At 40.8% G+C, this 21,876-nt stretch overlaps 1 protein-coding gene across 10 annotated transcripts in view; it reads right to left on the minus strand.

Annotated features, from left to right (window-relative positions):
* The window catches only part of LDLRAD4 (low density lipoprotein receptor class A domain containing 4), a 436,354-nt gene that overhangs the window by 312,487 nt on the left and 101,991 nt on the right, over positions 1 to 21,876 (minus strand). The window contains exon 1 of one of the 10 annotated variants that reach the window (XM_009433601.5): positions 2,676 to 7,366. The exons of the other annotated variants lie outside the window; for them this stretch is intronic. The gene's annotated coding sequence lies outside the window, so the exon portion shown is untranslated. Of the gene's footprint in view, positions 1 to 2,675; positions 7,367 to 21,876 lie in introns of those variants that run through there. 10 annotated transcript variants of the gene reach the window in all.

Here is a 21,876-nt window from a genome sequence, read left to right on the forward strand (position 1 = left end):
GCATGCAAGTATCAGTTGCATTATCATATACTAACAATGAAAAATCCTAAAAGGAAATTTAAAAATAATTCCTTTTATAATAGTGTCAGAAATAATAAAATATTTAGGAATAAGCTTAACCAAGGAAGGAAAAGACTTGTGCACTAAAAACTATAAATGTTGATGAAAGAATGAAAGAAAACACCAATTAATAAAAAGACATTCCATGTTCATGGATTAGAAAATAATATTTTTAAGATATCAGTACTACCTGAAGTGATCTACAGATTCAATGTAATTCCTATCCAAATTCCAACAATGGTTTTTGCAAAATAGAAAAATCCATTCAAAAATTCATATGAAATATCAAAGGACCCTAAATAGCCAAAACAATTTTAGGGGGAAAAAAAAACAAAGCTGGAGGACTCACGATTCCTGATTTCAAAACTTGCTAGAATAAAGCTGCAATAATCAAGACAGTGTGATACTGGCATAAAGACAGACATATACACCAACTGAATAGAATAGAGATTCCAGAAATGCAACTTCACAGATACAATACAACAATTTTTGAAGGGTGCCAGGGCCATTCAATGGGAAAGAACAATATTCAACAAATGGGTTGGGAAAACTGAATATCCACATGCAAAAGAATGAAGCTGGACCCTTATCCTACACCATACATAAAAATTAACTCAAAATGGATCAAAAACCTAGAAACGAAAGCTAAAATTATAAAACTCTTAGGAAAAAACAAAGGGGAAAAGCTTTATGACATTGGATATGGCAACAATTTCTTTGATATGACACTGAAAGCACAGGCAAAAAAAGAAAAAACAGAGAAACTGAACTTCATCAAAATTAAGTAATTTTGAGCATCCAAAGACATATCAAGAAAGTGAAAAGACATCCTGTAGAATGGGAGAAAGTATCTTCAAATCATATATCTGATTATGGTTTAACATTCAGAATTTGTAAAGAACTACTAAAGCTGAACAGCCGCAAGACCCAAATAAAATACCAGCAAAGGACTTGAATAGACATTTCTCCAAAGAAGATACACAAATGACCAATAAGCACATGAAAAGGTGCTCAACATCACAAATCACTAGGGAAATGCAAATCAAAAACATATTAACGTGGCTACTTAAAAAAATAGAAAGTTAGCAAGAATGTGGAAAAACTGAAACCCCGTGCATTGCTAGTAGGAATGTAAAATGGTGCAGCCCCTGTGGAAGACAGTATGGAAGTTCCTCAAAATGTTAAATATAGAATTACGATATGTACCAGCAAGTCCACTTCTGGAGCTATCCTCAAAAGAACTGAAAGCAAGGACTCGAACTCACATGGGTACATCAATGTTCATAGCAGCATTATTCACAGTAGCCCAAAGGTGAAAACAACCCAAGTGTTCATCAATGGATGAAGGGATAAACAAAATGTGGCATATACATACAGTGAGTTTTCATTCAGCCTTAAAAAGGAAGGAAATTCTGATGCATGCTACATCATAAACGAACATTATGCTCAGCGAAATAAGCCAGTCACAAAAGGACAAATAATTTCACTTACAAGGCTCCTAGAGTAATCAAATTCATAGAGAAAGTAGAATGGCAGTTGCCAGGGCTGAGGAGGGGGCAAAATCAGGGCTTAGTGTTTAATGGATATGAAGTTTCAGTTTAAAAAAAAGAAAAAGTTCTGAAGATAGATGGTGGTAATGGTTGCACAATAATGTTAGTGTACGTAATGTCATGACACTGTACACTTAAAAATTATTAAAACTGTCAATTTTAATGTTATATATATTTTACTACAATAAGAAGAAAACATTAACAATGGTTACCTCTAGGTTGATCTAGACTGATCAATTCTTATCTCCTTTTAAAAATTATTCTCTTTTCAAACTGTTCTCCATAATATTTTATTACCATCTCTATAATAAAAAAACAGCTTTATTTTATTACTTAAAGCAAAAACATCAGCATTACACTATACCTTTTCTGGCTATATAAAGTTCTTGTTTACGTTTTTATGCTAACTTTTTGTCTTTACATATGAAAAGGACACAAAGCTTAAGTAGTGATATGGCTGGGTGCAGTGGCTCATGCCTGTAATGCCAGCACTTTGGGAGGCCAAGGCGGGCAGATCATAAGGTCAAGAGATTGAGACCATCCTGGCCAACATGGTGAAACCCTGTCTCTACTAAAAATACAAAAAATAGCTGGGCACATGCCTGTAGTCCCAGCTACTCGGGAGGCTGAGGCAGGAGACTCACTTGAATCCAGTAGGCAGAGGTTGCAGTGAGCCAAGATCCCACCACGTCCCTCCAGCCTGGGCAACAGAGCAAGACTCGGTCTTAAAAAAAAAAAAAAAAAGTAGTGATACTACAGAAGGATAACAGATTTAAAGAGATTATGTGCTCACTATATAACACATTAACTTTTGAAAAGCCATTATTTTAATCAGTGAAAGCCTCAAGCTGCAATGGAAAGTAGTCCCTAAAATGTGGAAAATAAAACTGTCAGATGCCTCCTTTTTCCCTACAAAAATATGTGGCCACTTTGCTCAAATTCCATGTCACAGATATAAATTAAGCATAAACAAAAATACATAACATTTTATAAATTTTTAAAAAGAAGTTGTCTTTTCCCTCCTTCCAACCCTAAGCAAAAAAATAACAGCTCCCCTGGACTCACCGTTGTCTTCTTTAGAGGAAACAACCAGTGGAAAGCATCATTTTAAAACAGCATCATCTTCTCCCTCTCTTCTGCACCCTGAGTCTCCCACAAATCTACCCAGCTAAACACAAACAAAAAAACACACGAGCCAGAATGTGTAAACAGGACTCATATGTTCAAACAATTAAGTATGATCCTCCAATGACCTTAAGTGTCAAGAAGTAAGCCTTATTTTTTCATACAGAGGGCCACCACCAGTGATTTTTAGAAACTGAACTGTGTTCTTCACAGAAATGCAAAGACAGAGGATGGGGCACAGTTCAATTCTATTTTCACCAGAACCTTATCTTTACAGAGTAAACATATGTGTGATAGTAACCTTTACACTCTCAGAAACATTCACAAACAAATCCACCAACGCTACACTGAAGAAGGGCACAGCAGTGGTCAGAGCTGAGGATCCTCTGTCAAGAGTGAACAACAGCAGGAACTGTTTTCAGATCTCTCTGTTTCAGGAAGCTCAGCCACTAGCAACTTGGGAACCTGGATAGAAAAGATACCTGATTTTACCCACTCATCCCTGACCTCCAGAGAACAGTGCTACTGGAGGACCCCTTAAACAAAACAGGGGAGAACATATAGCAATGGGTGCGATTCTGAAAAAGAAAAATCAAGGGAGAATAGAAAGGAAACATGGTGGATGATATGAAGCACGAGTTGCATTCAGAGAAGTTGTGAGCAAGGCAGCAGATGAGAATAGAGAGCGTGTCTACCTATATACATTTCTCCCTTCGGGGTCACAGCAGTAAGGAGAAGGGAAAGAGAAGGGAAAAGGGGTAACTTGAAGCTGTAGGTGACCATAAAGTTCTTAACTGAAGGCACAAAAATTTTCTGTAACCGTAACTTGCTACTCAAATACATCTACCTCTATAACAAATACCCAGTAAGACTAAAGTTGCTTTGACTCCATAACTGCTTTCCACTGTGACTGTATCTCCAACACTGAAGAAACCATGGTATAGTGAAAGAGCATGAGCTTTTCTTTTTTTTAGAGATGGCCTCGTGCTGTCACCCAGACTGGAAAGCAGTGGCACAATCATAGCTAACTGCAGCCTCAAACTCTTGCCTCAGGTCCCAAGTAGCTGAGACTACAGGTGCGTGCCACCACACTTGGCTAACTCTTTTTTTTTTTTTTTTTTTTTTTTTTTACTTTTTGTAAAGACAAGGTTTTGCTATGTTGACCAGGCTGGTCTTGAACTCCTTGGCTTCAAGCGACCGTACCACCTTGGCCTCCCAAGTTGCTGATATTACAGGTGTGAGCCACTGCCCCCCGCCGACTTTTAAACTGAATGCTGAAAATCATTCTGCTCTTTGCTGGGTAACACTGATCAAGTTGCTTAACCTTTGTGAAACCACTTTCCTTATCTGTAACGAAATGGACAAACAGAACTTTTTCCTTTCCTCTCGATATCAAACAAAAGCAAAAAGACAATGAAAAAAGTTTCGTGGAATTTTTGAACTCCATTTTCCATGGAACTAGGAGACAGGTATAATCTCCAGAATTGCAAGTACCTGTAAGGTCTGCCAGAGGCAGCTGAGATTGGGCAGAAACTGCAAAGAGCACAGAGAAATGAAAGATCCCAAGCACCATCAGCAAAAGCATGCTTGAAGGTGAAGAACACACCCTGAAGGACACAGCTGTAGTCCATGATTGCAAGTATGAGTGCGCGAATGGGACTGAAGCCCTCCAGGACTTATATCATTTCGAAGAATCAGAGGCAAGACCATTTAAAAAATCTCAGAGATGGATTACATTTGTAGGAAAACAGCCCTCTCTCTAGTGCATCAGAGATGGAGAGAGGCTCTGGGTTGTAAAGCCTGGAAAGCCATCCTGGAAGCTTCTCCATATCACAGTATCTCTTGAATAAAGCTGGTCTTGGAAAACCCAGCTCACTCAATGATGAGTAATAAAAAGGGAATTGGAAAAGCAATAAAAAGTTATTCTATAAAAAAGTAAAAGAAAGCCATAAAACTTACCAATAGACGAATACTCCCTAGAATGTTGCTAGTGAGTAGATGAAAGCTGTGACCAAAATTTTGTCATTTTTTAAAACTTAATGAGGCAATCACCTTGAAAGAGAGAGAGGGGGAGGAAGACAGAAGAGAGGGAGGGATGCACCACAGAGCACAAATATAAGAACTCAAGGAAAAAATAGTGAGAAAAAAAGAAAAGGTAGAATATGAACTAGAAGAGATCAGAAAAGAAATACTTAGGGGAAAAAAGTCACAGAAATGAAGATGAATTTCAAACGAGCATAAGACAGAATAGGTATTGCAGAATCCAAAGAAAGGGGTAGAGGAATGGATTAGAAAAGCCTAGAAATTGAAACTTAGGTGAAAGAAAAGGAAAAAGGATGGGGGAAAATGATAGGTTTGGATGAAAGACAAATGAGAGTCAACAGATGCATAAAAAGAATTCCTACAAAATAAAAACAAGCAATAGAATGAAACAAATATTTAAAGGTATTATTCAAGAAAAATGTCCTAAATACAAGGAGATTTAAATCTACATCCTGAAAAGGCACCCAGGCCATTCCAAAATGGACCCAGAACAGTCAACAACCAGGAATATCCTAGTAAAATGGGACTTAATAAATCTGACTTTAAAGATAAAGAACAACTCTCTGGGCTATGTTTATGGTTTGGATATTTAACCCCTCTGAGCCTCATGCTGACATTTGATTCGGGTTGGAATCTCATGAATAGATTAATGCCCTCCCTAGTGAGTGAGTTCTCACTCTGTTAGCTACCTGGGAGCCGGCTGTTAAAAGAGTCAGGCACCTCCCTGCACTCTCTTGCTTCCTCTCTCACCATGTGATCACCACACACGCCAGCTCCACTACGCTTTTCAGCCATGAGTGGAAGCTTTCTGGGGCCCTCACCAGAAGCAGATGCTGACACCATGCTTCTTGTACGGCCTATAGAACTGTAAGCCAAATAAACCTCTTTGTAAATTACCCAGCCTCAGGTAGTACCTTATAGTAACACTACACAGACTAAGTAATTAGGCAAAAAGAAAAAGAAATCAAGTCATCTATAAGAAGGAAATGCATTAAACTAGCCATGTATTTCTTCACAGTAATACTCTATGCCACAAATCCATATGTTACTGCTTCAAGATACTTAAAATACTTAAGCAAATAAAGTATAAGCCAAGAATTTATACCCAGCCAGGCATTCCTTCAAGCAAAAAGACCACTGACTAACAGTTTTGAACACACAGGCATTCCGGAATTCCTGACCCAATGAATCCAAGAGACAATCAGGAAAAGAAAAGCAAAAGAACTGGCAATTGAATTCATTTAACTATAGAACTAAGATTAAAACAAATGTGATGATTAAAGTGGTCAACCAAATCTAAATGTAATAACTAGTGACAATGTAAAAATCATACAACCAGCAAAAATTGTAGTGTTGGGGGAGAGTAGTAAAAGATGGTGGGAGACAGGGTAATGTCACTGACTGCCTTATCCCTAGTGGCTGAGAATCAACAGGTATCATTCAAATGTGATGAAAAAAGTAATATACATATGAACATATCTAACAGTATGACAGTAAATACTAATAAACTGACTAATAACAAGTAAGGGAGTGTAGTGAGGGGATAGGAAGGAAGAGAACATGTGCTCGACACCAATGCTCATGGTAGAAGCTTCCCTCTAACGAACCAGAGGAGTGAAGACATTCCCTAAAGTTATAATCAAAAAGGTTACTATTAGGAAAAATACAAACATTCACAAATATCAAAAACATCAACTTACCAACTTAAAATAGGCCCAATAAGAAACCACTTTAAAAACTATAAAAACAGAAAACATGACAGAACTCAGACAAAACATGAAAGCATAATAAGTCACATAATGAAAAAGACTTGAAAACTATAAAACAGAAAATATAAAATGTGACATAACTTAGATAAAACATAATTGTCATATCAATAATGTAAATGAGCTAAGTTTATCAATTAAAAACTTTTCAGATAAAGCTATGACATAAAATTCAACCCATTCTCAGAAAAGAAAGAGTTGAGGGGAACTTTCTCAACTTGATAAACAACATCTACAAAAACCCAGCTAATATCATACTTAATGATGAGAAACTAGAAACTTTCCTGCTAAGATCAGAAACAAGGCAAGGACATCCTTCTCACCACTAGTTTTCAAGATTGTACTATAAGCCCTAGCAAGTGCAATAAGACAAGAAAAGGAAAGGAAATAAAAGGCACACTGATTGGGAAGGAAGAAATAAAACTGTCTTTGTGTACAGATACCAAGAAAATCCAGAAGAATCAATAAAATTCTTAAACTAATAAGCAACTATAGCAAGATTCTAGGATACAAAGTTAATATATAAAGGTTAATTGAGGCCGGGTGCAGTGGCTCATGCCTGTAATCCTAGCATTTTGGGAGGCCAAGGCAGGCAGATCATGAGGTCAGATCAAGCTCATCCTGGCTAACACAGTGAAACCCTGTCTCTACTAAAAATACAAAAAATTAGCCAGGCATGCTGGCACATGCCTGTAGTCCCAGCTACTCGGGAGGCTAAGGCAGGAGAATCTCTTGAACCCAGGAGGTGGAGGTTGTGGTGAGCCAAGATTGCACCATTGCACTCCAGCCTGGGCAACAAGTGTGAAATTTCATCTCAAAAAAAAAGAAAAAAAAAAAGGTAATTGCTTTCCTATAGACCAGCGAAGAACAAATGAAATATGAAATTTAAAATATAATACCATTTAAATTATCACTCCCAAAAGAAAATACTTAAACATAAATCTAACAAAATATAGACAACATCTATATGGAGAAAACTATAAAACTCTGATGAAAGAAATAAAAGAGGAACTACATAAATGGACAGATGGTCCATGTTCATGGATAGGAATACTCAATATTGTCAACATGTCAGTTCTTCCCAGCTTCATCAATAGATTCAATGCAATTGCAATCAAAATCCCAGCAAGTTATTTTGTGGGAATCAACAAACTGATTCTAAAATTTACAAGGAGGGGCAAAACACTCACAGTAGCCAACACAATATTGAAGAAGAACAAATTCAATGTGCTAGCACTACCTGACTTTAAGACTTATTATAAATCTACAGTAATGGAGACAGTGTGGTATTGATGAAAAATAGACAAATAGAACAAGAGAACATAATAGAAATTCCAGAAAGAGACTGATATAAAAATAGTCAATTGATCTTTGACAAAGGAGCAAAGGCAATAAAATGGAGCAGACAGTATTTTCAACAAATCGTGCTGGAACTACTAGGTATGCTCATGCAAAAATAAATAAACCTAGACACATACCTTACACCCTTCACAAAAATTAACTCTAAACAGATCATAGAACTCAATGTAAAACACAAACTATAAAACTCCCAGACAATAACATAGGAGATGATCTGCGGAATGGCAACAATTTCTTAGATTCAACACTAAAGGCATGATCCATAAAAGAAATAATTGATAAGCTAGACTTCATTAAAATTAAAGACTTCTGCTATGTGAAAGACAGTGCCAAGAGAATGAGAACACAAGCCACATACTGGGAAAAAATATTTTCAAAAGACACATCTGTTAAAAGACTGTTATCCAAAACATACAAAGAATTCTTAAAACTCAAAAATAAGAAAACAAACAACCCAATTTAAAAATAGGACAAAGACTTTAACAGATAGTCTCTCAAAGATATAGAGATGGCCAATAAGCATATGAAAAGATGCTTCACATTACAGGTCATCGGGAAAATGAAAATTAAAAACACAATGAAATACCACTACACACCTATTAGAATGGCCGAAATCCAGAACACTGACAATACCAAAAGCTGGCAAGGATGTAGGGCAACAGAACTCTCATTTATTGATGGTGGGAATGCAACATGGTACCATCACTTCAGAAGACAGTTTGACAGATTCTTAAAAAAACTAAACATAATCTTAGCATATGATCCAGCAATTGCGCTCGTTGGTATTTACTAAAAAAAAGTTAAAAACTTATAACCATGCAAAAACCTACTTATGGACATTTATAGCAGCTTTATTCATATTTGCCAAAACCTGGAAGTAACTACCATGTCTTTCAGTAGAAGAGTGGATAAACAAACTGTGGTACATCCAGATAATGAAATGTTATTCATCACCAAAAAAAAAAAAAAAAAGAAAGAAAAAAATGAGCTATCAAACCACAAAAAGGCATAGGAGAACATGAAACGCATATTACTAAATGAAGAAGCTACTCTGAAAGGCTACGTACTCTATGATTCCAACCATATGACATTCTGGAAAAGGCAAAACTATGGAGACAGTGAGAATCAGTGGTTGCCACAGGTTGAGGGGAGGGAGAGATGAACAGGTGAGGCACAGAGGATTTTTAGGGCAGTAAAGCTACTGTATATGATACTCTGATGGTGAACACATCATTAAACATTTGTCCAAACTCACAGAATGTACAACACCAAGAGTGAACTCCACCATAAACTATGAACTTTTAGTAATGATGTTTCAGTATGGGCTCATTAATTGTAACAAATGTACCACTGTGGTGTGGGATGTTGATAGCGGAGGAGGCTGGTTATGCGAAGGTGAGAGGTATATGAGAAAATTTTTGTAGTGTCTGCTCAGTTTGGCTGTGAACTTAAAACTGCTCTAAAAAATACTTTTAAAAAATTCAACCCAAAAAAGAATGTTTTGTGTTTTGCTCACCTTCCTACAAATAAATTTTAAATTCTGAATAAAATGAAGTTTCTAAGAACGTATAATTTACCAAAACTTGTTGTACCAAGCTATTTGAACTCAATTCCACAGGAAGAAATAGAGAAGATTATCAAAGGCTACCCACCCCCTGCAAAGAGCACTAAGACAGTTTCTCTGGAGAAGTCAACTACCACTTACAATTCTAAAGCCATCTGGCAGGTGCCATGGCACACACCTGAAGTCCCAGCTACTTGGGAGGCTGAGGCAGGAAGATCACTTGAGCCCAGGAGTTCAAGACCAGTCTGGGCAAGATAGCAAGATCTTGGCTCTAAATAAAAATTATTTTAATAAAAGAAAATTCCAAAGATACTTATACTTCTCTAGAAAAGAGAAACAGAGAAACCTCCAAGTTGTTACAAGAAGTACAAATGACACTGATATTAAAGCCTAACAAAGAGCAAACAAAAAGTATACTGTTCATGGTTATAGTCAGTATAAAAATCATAAAGCATTGCAAGATTAATCCAACATTAAGGGCAAAACATAATCAAGTGCAGTTTATTTAGGAAATGAAAACATAGTTCAACATTAGAAATTTATTATCAAAATTAGTTACACTGATCATGTTTAATAAACACCAGATGCAAAACTCGGAAGAAAACATGAATACTTCCATCACCACCGTATTTTAACGCTGCACTGGAGGTACTAATTAATGTGGTCAGATAACAGTTACAGAAAGAAACTGGAGGGCTTATTTTCTCTTTTTTCTTTTTCTTTCTTTTTCTTTTAACATCATGGTGTGGAAAAATACTCAAACTTTTCCTCTGCTCTTACAACACAACAATCAACACAGAAGTCTTCTGAGAGCAAATGTGGGGAGGTGGCTTCCCCACACACCAACCAAGCAAGTAGTTCTGCATGGACACCCCCTGGGTGAACTGTCCTCCAATTCAACTCAGTTCTGACACTCCCTACCTGGAGACAGCATCAGATCGCACAGGTTGTTGGCTCAGTCCCCAAGACTGCCCTCAACTTGTGACCTGTCCTTCTGGCTGACAAGCTATAAATCGGGATTCCCACATCCCCCTTCTTGGGTTTAACTAGCTAGAGCAGATTACAGAACTCAAGGAAACACTTATTTACCTTTACTGCTTTATTATACAGCATTTATTAGGAAGGATACAGATGAAGAGATGCATAGGTATGGGGGAAGAAACATGGAGCTTCCATGCCCTCCCCAGGGGTGCAGCCCTCCAGGAACCTCCATGTGTTTAGCTATCCAGAAGCTCTTGGACCCCAGTCCTTTGGGTTTTTATGGAAACTTCATTATATGGTCGTAATTGATTATATCATTGGCCACTGGTGATCAACTTAACCTTCATCTGTTCTCCCCTCCCTGGAGGGTGGGGGTGGGCTGAAGGTTCCAATCTTCTAGTAATGCCTTGGTCTTTCTGGTGACCAGCCCCATCTTGGAGCTATCTAGGGGCTGCCACCCATCAGTCGGTCATTAAAATACAAAAGACATCACTGTGGAGATTCTAAGGATTTTTAGAGTTGTATGTCAGGAAAAGGGGTCAAAGACCAAACACATATTTTATAATATCACAGATAGCTATTTGCAAATAATTGCTGTAGGCTACAAATAATCAGATCCTATTTACGGTAGCAATAAAAAAGATTAGGTTTCCAGGAATAACCACCAATAAGATTAATAAAATTTTCTGAAGAAAACTACAGAAACAACAGACACAAAAGAAGACTTGAAGAAACAGAAGATACATGAGGATTAGGACAGGAAGACTCAACATCCTGAAGATGCCAACTCTCTGAAATGCATAATGTATTATGATCACAATAAAAAATACCACATTTTTGAAAACTAGACAAGCTTGATTATAAAGCTAAAGTGGAAAAATTAACAAAAAAGTAGTACTAAAAAAATTGGAGGGGAGGCCGGGCACAGTGGCTCACACCTGTAATCCCAGCAGCACTTTGGGAGGCCAAGGCAGGTGGATCACGAGGTCAGGAGCTCGAGATCATCCTGGCTAACATGGTGAAACCCCATCTCTACTAAAAAATATTTTTAAAAATTAGCCGGGCGTGGTGGCAGGCACCTGTAGTCCCAGCTACTCAGGAGGCTGAGGCAGAATGGCGTGAACCCGAGAGGCAGAGCTTGCAGTGAGCGGAGATCGCGCCACTGCACTCCAGCCTGGGCAACAGAGTGAGACTGTCTCAAAAAAAAATTGGAGGGAGTGGAAGTTACATCAGATAAGGATACATGTAGAAAGCCTCAAAAATTAATAGACTAATTAAAAGAATAATGGTTAAAATAACAAAAAGTCAGGCCAATTAATCAGAATAATGAATCTAAAACTAGACCCAAATGCAAACAGAAATTCAGTGTATGGTAAAGGCAGCATTTCAAATCAGTGAGTAAAAGATAGATTAGGCAATAAATGATATTGGAATTGGTAACATTTAGGGGAGAAAATTGGATCCGTAACTCATACCACAGCAGGATAAATTTCAAAGATAAACGATTTGGGTATTTTGTCTTGTTTGAAAAAAATGACTTTCTAAAAGTAATAGAACACCTGGAAGAATTCCTTTATAATTTTGAAAGATGCTCCCTAACCGTAACTGTAAATGCAGAAGTCACAAAAGGAAAGACTGATAGATTTGAACACATCATCTACAAGATGACCAATGATCTGGCCAGAAAAGAGGAAAGGAGTAAGACCAGACAGTAAAAGAAAATGAAATACAAACAGCTCATAAACCTGTGGAAAGACAACCTCACTCATAATAAAAATAAATGCAAATTAAAATAACTCTATTACTTTTTTTCCTAGTAGGCTGACAGAAACCTTTAAAAAACTGATAACATGCTCTGTTGGCAAAGATGCAGAGAAACAGGCCTCTAGTATGTTGCTGATGATTGTGGGAACTGGTGCAAGCCTAAAGATGGGCCTCAGTAATAATCACTCAAAACTGCAAATAAATATACCCTTAACCCAGCAACTTCACTTCTGGGAATGTATCCTACAAATGCATTTTCACATGTGGGAAAATATGTGTACATAATATATAATGACTGCAAACTACTCAAACATCTATTTATACAACACAGGGTTTAAAAATCTGGTGTATCCATTCAATCCAGTCAAAACTATGCAACTGTAAAACAGAATGAGGCTGCTCACTGTGAACTGATATGTGAGGATTTCCAAGGTAAACTTCAAGTGAAACAAAGCGAGGTGTAAAACAGTGTATATAGACTCCACAATTTATACATAAAAGATAAATAATATTTTTATGTTTATTTTATATGCTTAAAATTTTGGAAAGTGTCCACAAGAAAATAATAAAAACAACTAAATATTGGGAAGTGGGAGAACTGGATGGATGGAGAATAGGCATAGGAGGGAAACTTTTCAATAAACATCTTTTTATATGTTTTTGAGCTGCTTGACTAAAAAGGCAAATTTTAAAAATTAAAGGTATAAAAGAACACATTAATATATTCTAAAATTATTGTGACAATCATATAAGATAGCCCAGAGCCTTATACAAAGTTGACGCTCAATAAACACTAAGATCCTTCCTTCTACATGGGATAAGGACATATCAGCTGAAGAATGATGAGGTTCATGCATTTGGAAAGGAGGGCATTATTTCTCAGAAAGGGCTGCAGCCTGCAGGTGGCTCTTCTGACAGGCTGGGAAGTGTAGCCTCCGGCCAGAAGCCAGAAACAGGCACTTCAAGGGTGGGAAGAATAAGACAGGGATTTATGCTGAATGGGGCTGCCAAATATGCATATTTAATGAGCTCTAGGAGGAGTCATGAATATTTATGAAAGGAGAAACAGGCACATGCACACTGAGCTTCATGCCTCTCTGTCTGTGGGACCCATGTTTAAAAAATGGTGGCATGAGCATGATCCAAGGATGGAGTTTTTAGCCATGTGACGTCAAAAGGTGAAGCAGAGGACACGAGAACCCTCACTGAGCCTCCTCTGTAGACTCACCAGAACCACTCCAAGGTCAGCGGCTTTGTATCAGGAAGAGAATGCTGGTTAGTTGTTTGGTCAAAACCACAAAAGGGAGGGACAGCATCATTTCAGTTGCTGAAATGAGTATGGAGCTTCTAGCCCGCAGGGAGGAGAGCCTGCTGGTGGTCAGCGAGGTGGGGTTCTCATGAGGCGTGTTTCCCCCCGTCACAGCCAGGACTCAGTTCTAAGGTTTCTTTGGGTGCCCCTTGGCCAAGAGGGGGTCCATTCATTTGGCTGGGAGCTTAGGATTTAATTTCATTTCTCAGAGAACACCACAAAACAGATTGATGACAGCCCAGAAGCAAAGCAGGAGGCTAGGGGATATGGCTCGTGACAGCACCAGCAAGGCCCTGAGCAGGAAGACCTGCTGCTCTCAAAGAGCCTGCTCTGTGGGTCTCTGGGCCCACCATCTCCAGCTTCTCAACCTCTCATAACTCAATGGCCACCTACTTTCTTTCTCTTTAAAAGTGAGCCCATGTCCCTCTATCTTTAGAAACAAACTTTGTTTCATCCTGCTAGGCCATCAAGTACCACTTCCATTTAACACCAAAATCCTTAATTAAAAAAAAAAAATACATGCACCATATGGAAATCTCTCCACTTCCTCTCCATCTGCTCCTTCCGACTTCCTTGAAATCTGGCTTTGATTTCAAAGACTTGCCTGAAGCTGTGCTCTTCAACAATGACCCCCTCTTGCTATTCTGATGGCATTTTCTCAGCCAGTCCTTATCCAACTTTTCACCTTTCCACGTGGTGGTGCTGCTGCTTGTCCACTACTTCCAGCTCCTTCCTTAATTTCGAGGCCCCATGTCCCTTGGGGCCACAAACACTCATCATCAATTAAAGTCCAGATGCTGTGCCCTGGAGGTAATAATATTGCACAGCTGTGGGAAGGATTCACAAGTTCATACTTAACAAAACACTAACCAAAGTGGCTCCATCACTAACATCATCATTTCTTCAGAAGACAATGGATAACCATGCAGAAGCCCTGCAGATAGGACTCTGCCGCAGAGTCCACGGCCCACAGAGGGAGTCAAGCAGAAAAGCAACAGCCCAGGACAAGACACTGACTTCTAGGAAAGCACATGAGGAGGGTTCCCAAAGCAAAGGGAGACCCAGATGCCAAGGAAGTAGCTTATTGATGATGGTAACAGTGACAATGAGAAGAAAAGGATGTCTGCCTTTCCCGTCAGCACCTGCTATTTTACACTTCAGTAAGCACTTGGTCTCATTTAACCATGTAAAGGAAACTACTCAGGAGGCTGAGGCAGGAGAATGGTGTGAACTTGGGAGGCGGAGCTTGCAGTGAGCCAAGATCGTGCCACTGCACTCCAGCCTGGGTGACAGAGCGAGACTCCATCTCACAAAAAAAAAAAAAAGCTCGGGACCCCCAAATTCCTTATGCAAAAGGGAAAGTTAAGCCAAGAGGGTGAGCCAGGCAACGCCCTCTTCCCCAGGAACAGCTGTTAGGAGCATTAGGCATCAGCCAAACCCCACAGAAAAGTGAAAGCCTCAGGGCTCTGGAAGGGTTGCCCCATAGATCATTCCTAAGTAAATTCTTTGCTGGCATCCCATAAACAAGAACATCTCATTGTAACTTCACGTCTACAATCTGATTCTAGCTTAAAACTGAAGTCTGTTCCATTCCACATTGATCATGTCTATTACAAGCTTCGCTTCCCAGGTGCAGAAAAAAGACAAGATGAGATCAGTCATTCCTCCACCTGCCCAGAGACATCTGCATAATTGATTCTTCCTTTACGCCCTTTTTTCTCTTCAAACATTCATTCACCTTATCTTATGTAAAATGCAGATTTACTGGCACTAACTAAAGTCTCACAAGAATGTAATCATTCGCCTTACAGCCCACCTGCCCCTCTTCCGAGCCTTCCCCCCTTTAAGGAAACATATAAATACTAAGCCTCCTGAAAACCTCTTTCGAAAAACAGATACAGATGTGTCTGTGGCTGGTATTTTTCCAGATGCACCCTAAAGCTGGCTTAATAAACGTCAACAATTGAGACCTCTGCCTCAGTCACTCATCTCAGCTATCAGCCACATGTCTCAGCTATCAGCCACCATATAAAATTTATATTGCCAGCCGGGCGCGGTGGCTCACTCCTGTAATCCCAGCACTTTGGGAGGCCGAGGCAAGCGGATCATGAGGTCAGGAGATCAAGAACATCCTGGCTAACACAGTGAAACCCCGTCTCTACTAAAAAAACAAAAAAAAAATTAGCTGGGCGTGGTGGCGGGCACAGTGGCGGGCGCCTGTAGTCCCGGCTACTCGGGAGGCTGAGGCAGGAGAATGGCGTGAACCCGGGAGGGGGAGCTTGCAATGAGCCGAGACTGCGCCACTGCACTCTAGCCTGGGCGACAGAGCAAGACTCCGTCTCAAAAAAAAAAAAGGAAAAAAAGTTTATATTGCCATCCCCACATTACAGATGAGGAAACTGGGGTTGGCTCCAGAGTACTCGGCAGTTCCAAGACGGGCGGGTGCGCAGCGAAGCTGAGTGCCGGGATCGGCCTGGAAAGGGCCTTCAGCGTTGCCCACGCGGAGAGGGAGAGTAGAGGAGGCACTGAGCAGCTGAGGAGTCCACAGGAAGCAAGGAGAGGGAGTGGCCCCAAAACTCCCTTTAAAGGGGTGGGCGGACTGCAAGTCATGGAGTCAGGCCGGGCAGCGACGGGAGGTGTGTGTGGTGCCAGGTGGGTCTGGGAGCTGGTTTTCCACCAAGGGAGTGGACTGGGCAGAACTCTGGTTGGAGCTGTCTCAAAGGCTTAGTGCACTCTGCATCTCCACCTCTTGAAATCCTACTCTGCGTCTTCCTTGAGGGATCAAAGCTCTGCTGTTGGCCTCCCTGAGAAGTCCATAGCCACGACTGCAAGTGTCATTTCAAAATGTGAAAGGAAAATAAAATCCTGGGACCCCGAACTCACTATGCCAAAAGGAAAAGTTAAGCTGGATACAAAAAGCTGACTTTCCTTTTATTCCTATACAGATTGCTGCAAGATAGAAGGCCACATGTCTCCCCAGGAGGCCTCCTTCACCCTAACAATGTAAGTTAACAGCTCATCTTGGCAGGCATGGCACAAAGACAAGACCAGAAATCATCCCTCTGCCGCCCTGAGACAAATGTGTACATGACTTCTTCCTCTACTCTATGTTCACTTTATCCCGTGTAAAATGCAGATTTACTGAACAAGAGACGCATGCGTAATCGACGTCCCTTTACCCCTCCTTTCACATGTCACATGTATTCAGTGAGCGAAAATCAAAGCCTCACAAGAATGCGACCACTCACCTCACCACCTACCTCCGCTGTTTTCTTTTCTCCTTCCCCTCCTGTCTGCTCTTTCCTCTTTAAATAATGAAGTTGTCGAAACCCTTTTTGGGTCCTACTGTGACATGTGTGTCTTTTTCCCTCAACCCTGGCAAAATGAGCCTCTAAATTGATTGAGACCTGTCTCAGACACTTTTTCGTTTACAGTAGACAGGGACTGGAGGTTCCAGATCATCAGCAGCAGCCCACGCCAGCCCCTCCCCTGCTGCCTGGATGCCTGGCCTCAGAGTCAACGTGCTCCTGCGAGAAGCCACCAGCTAATAAACCCACAGGCCGCTTCTCCCTCTTCCCCGTTCTGACACTGTTCTCTGCACATAGAAGGTCCTCAGGACATGCTCAGAGAGTTCGTAATTTCAGAACCTTGTCAAAAAATAGACACTTGAGGCCAGGCGTGGTGGCTCATGCCTGTAATCCCAGCACTTTGGGAGGCCAAGGCAGGCGGATCACAAAGTCAGGAGATGGAGACCATCCTGGCTAACATGGTGAAACCCCGTCTCTACTAAAAAAAAAAAAATACGAAAAATTAGCCAGGTGTGGTGGCAGGCACCTATAGTCCCAGCTACTGGGGAGGCTGAGGCAGGAGAATGGTGTGAACCCGGGAGGCGGAGCTTGCAGTGAGCTGAGATTGTGCCACTGCACTTCAGCCTGGGCGACAGAGCGACACTCCGTCTCAAAAAAAAAAAAAAAAATAGACACTTGAACTCAAGATGGTTAATGGAGCCATGCACGTGTAATTCATTGTCAAGATTTGGTATGCTAATCCTGATGACTTTCTTTTCTCACTCTTGCCCAGGCTGGAGTGCAGCGGCACGATCTTGGCTCACTGCAACCTCTGCCTCCCAGGTTCAAGCGATTCTCCTGCCTCAGCCTCCCAAGTAGCTGGGACTAGAGGCATGTGACACCACACCCGGCTAATTTTTATACTTTCAGTAGAGACGGAGTTTCACCATGTTGCCCAGGCTGCTCTCAAACTCCTGACCTCAGATGATAACTCTGATGACTTTTTGAAGATTATATCCTTCTCTGAACTTATTTCCTTCTTTATTACAAATGTTCACCAAGGAAAAATACCAATATGAATAGATTAACCAAACATTTCAGAGTATTCACTGGAAATCCTTATACTTTATATATATTGAACAATAGTCACGATCCCATATGCTGAATACTTTGTTCATCATGCACATTTGTCATAATTTCCATACTTTTAATATTACATTAAAGTATTATTTAACTCAGTTACTGAGGGGTGTTTTGTTTTGTTTGGAGTTTGGCGCCTCCTTAAACGTGGCACCTCACTTGAGTCACGGCCCTGTCAAATAAGGACCTGACTTGGAAGCAAGAAAAGAGCAAAGAATGTGAACACATTTGCTATTTCCAGCTCAGGATGCAAAAACTATCCTCATTCCTTTTCCCACATCCAGCCCTCTCCTAATTACCAGTCCTGCCATTTTCACAGCACGAGAGCTCACTTTCAGGAGCTGAGGATAAAAAGGGGCATCCCTGGTGAAAGCAAATACGTGACATGCTGCAGCCAGGCGCAGTGGCGGCGCCCATAGCTCCAGCTACTTGGGAGGCCGAGGCACAAAGCAAGATCCTGTGTCTACAAAAAGAAATGTATGCAGAAAAGTGAAATGGATAAAGACCTATCTTTTAAAAGGCAAATTTCTAAAAAACAAAAGCTTTTTCTGTGGAGTGAGAAGGAAGTGGTTTTCTTTCTACTACTCCTCTTCCCACCTGCTTCTCCCTGAGCAAGCTTCATAAAAGTAGAAATCCAGAGAGATGCTGCTACCAATTTTGTAACTATTTGTGAAGAAAAAGAAAATTGAGTCAAAGCGTTTGTGTGACACAAATTTACATTATCCATCTGTAAGGGGTACAGCCGAGTACAAAAAAGTGAGAAATATGGCCTGGTGCAGTGGCTCACGCCTGTAATGCCAGCAATTTGGGAGGCCGAGACAGGTGGATCACCTGAGGACAGGAGTTAGAGACCAGCCTGGCCAACATGGTAAAATCCCGTCTCCATAAAAAAAAAAAAAAAAAAAAAAAATTAGCCAGGTATGGTGGTGTATACCTGTAGTCCCAGCTACTGGGGAGGCTGAGGTGGGAGAATTGCTTGAACTCGGGAGGCAGAGGTTGCAGTGAGCTGAGATTGCGCCACCGCACTCCAGCCTGGGTGACAGAGCGATACTCCATCTCAAAAAAATAAGAAAAAGAAAAGAAACATGGATGACATGCGAGGTGTAGTGGCTCACGCCACTTTGGGAGGCGCTTTGGGAGGCTGAGGCAGGTGGATCACCTGAGGTCAGGAATTTTAGACCAGCCTGGCCAATATGGCAAAATCCCATCTCTACTAAAAATACAAAAATTAGCCGGGCGTCGTGGTACACTCCTGTAGTCTCAGCTACTGGGGAGGCTGAGTTGGGAGAATCACTTGAACCCGGGAGGTGGAGGTTGCAGTGAGCCAAGATTGCACCACTGCACTCCAGCCTGGGAGACAGAGCAAGACCCTGTCTCAAAACCAAAAAAAAAAAAAGTGAGAAAAGTGACTGGCTTAAATAAATAATAGAAATAAAGAAGTGAGAGCCATTTTAAAAATTAGCTGTGAAGTAAAAGTCCTTACATAAAAAAATTAAGAAGGGATATGTAGACAATTTTTCACAAAGAAGTAATTTTCAAATTATGTTAAGTGTGTCGCAATACAACATAGACTCTGATGAGATCACCACTAGATTTTTTCCTTAGGATAAAGTTTTCTATGCTGTGAATTAATATTTTCTGTGTTTCAATAAAAAGAACAAGCATTGCTAGTTTTTTTGTAAAAAAAAAAAAAAATTCTAAATATAATTATTCTGGCTTTCAATTGCTTTCTGCACAAATAAAGATTTTTAAGTCTGTGTGTTTATTCTTTTTCTTTTCTTTTTTTTTTTTTTTTTTTGAGACGGAGTCTCGCTGTTGTTGCCTGGGCTGGAGTGCAATGGCGTGATCTCGGCTCACTGCAACCTCTGCCTCCCTGGTTCCAGCAATTGTCCTGCCTCAGCCTCCCGAGCAGCTAAAATTACAGGCACACATCACCACACAACGGCTAATTTTTGCATTTTTAGTAGAGATGGGGTTTCACCATGTTGGCCAGGTCAAACTCCTGATCTCAGGTGATCCACCCGCCTCGACCTCCCAAAGTGCTGGGATTATAGGCGTGAGTCACCACGCCCAGCCTTGTGTGTTTATTCTTAATACCTTATTTTTGGAAGAAGAATCTCCATTCTAATTATCCAAACCTGATAGCTGTAAAATTGAATGGGAAAGACTAGAAACAAGAGGACACAAAGAAAATAATTCAGAGCTGTAAACAACCACTTAAAATTTGAGGGAGATGAATGAGTCCCGAAGAGAATTAAATAGCCACAAAAAGCCAAATAAACTATGGTTTTAAAACATCACATGGCGATAGGCCCAGAGATAGGCTTTGGAAACGTTTGCAGCTACATCTGAAATCACAGACTCACAACGTTCAGGAGGAACCTGGCCGGGCAGCCAAACCGCGCATAGGCCTCTGTGGGAGATGCAGGGCTGAGTGTGCAGACGGCGGGTAGGGGCAGGAGACCGGCCTGTCTGCAGCAGGCAGCCTGTCTGCTGGGCCAGAGAAGACCCAGGGAGCCAGTCTCTCGGAGTCCTGCAGCATGCTCGGGCCGAAGTTAACCACCTCTGCTTGCTGCCTTCATCAACACAAGAAGGCGGGGGAGAAACAGCTGCTATAGAAAAGCGGCTGCAAAACCAAGTATCTCCAACTACGCTCTCCACACTGAACTCACTAGGGCTCACTGAAACAGTGCATTCACGCCTGGCCTCCAATTTACTTTTCTCCACCTGCAGACACAGGCGTGGCTTGTTATGTCCAGTCACGGAGAGGAGCCACCTTCTGGAGGGTCCCACTGGGAGGGAATGACAACATTCCTGTTAGGCTTTGAACTCCTGAATTAAACTTGAACACGGTCTACCAGACGCCATGGGCATTTGTGACACTCAGGGAACAATGAGGTCAACACGTCACACGTTACTCAAACGTAGAGCTGCCCCATTGCTCCCCGGCTCCACCCTGCCATTGCACCTGGCAGCGGGATTCCCACAGCCTGTGCTGAGCCTCGCTGTTGGGGACTGCAGTGACCTTCCTCACCGTCACAGGACAGAAGATGCTTCTAAAACTACCAACTGTCCAGAAAGCAACTTGGGCCACCTTCTTACAGGCTGAGCTCTCTGTTACTGGAAGAATTCAAACAAAGTCAGGATTACCCTCTATCAGAGGGGATTCACTCTTCCATAAGGAATTATGCCAAGCAGTTTGAGAGCACTGGTCACTGCAGTCCCAGGGGGAGAGCAGCAGGCTCAGACAGGGTTAAAAGTAGTCTCTTCCCTCAATTAAAGGATGACTTTTCAGTGTGTTCATTCATAAGGCTCCTTCCTAGATGAGAGGCAGCGGAAACGTAAAAATAAAGAAAAGGCAACAAATTACGTCAACACAGGACTTCACAGTGTCAGTCACCTAATACGACTAATGCAATCTTGAAAGCAGGATTCGCCAAGTCAGAGATGCAGCTAAAAGACTTGCGAATTATTCTTTTCCCTCAGAGGCACAGCATTCTCTCTTGTAAACAGAAACGATGTATAAAACTACAGAAGATCTTACGATCAGATATGCAATAAAATATGTTATCTCATCCTAAAGTTGAAATCTCAGGATGGAGTCAACTATGATTCCTGCAACAATGCAGACAACACTGTTTTCAACTCAAAACATAATTTTTTATACTCTGTGAATAGGCCACACATAGTTTTTTGGTTTTGGTTTTTCATCCTTTCTTCCCTTGGGTATATCAGTCAAGGAATCATTTATTATAAAAATTATAATAGAAATGAGACATAGTGGCCTCAAGTAATGTCTCATGACCTGAGCTTTAAATCGTAAGTCTCAGAGCTATGAGGCAACTGTTCCCGGAAGTATTGACCTCAAAGGTCATCTCATTCGGGGTTTCCGAAATTCAGCCCCTGGAATGCCCTTTTCATGGTTTTT

This window comes from Pan troglodytes, chromosome 17, assembly GCF_028858775.2.
Source record: "Pan troglodytes isolate AG18354 chromosome 17, NHGRI_mPanTro3-v2.0_pri, whole genome shotgun sequence".
Lineage (NCBI taxonomy): Eukaryota > Metazoa > Chordata > Mammalia > Primates > Hominidae > Pan > Pan troglodytes.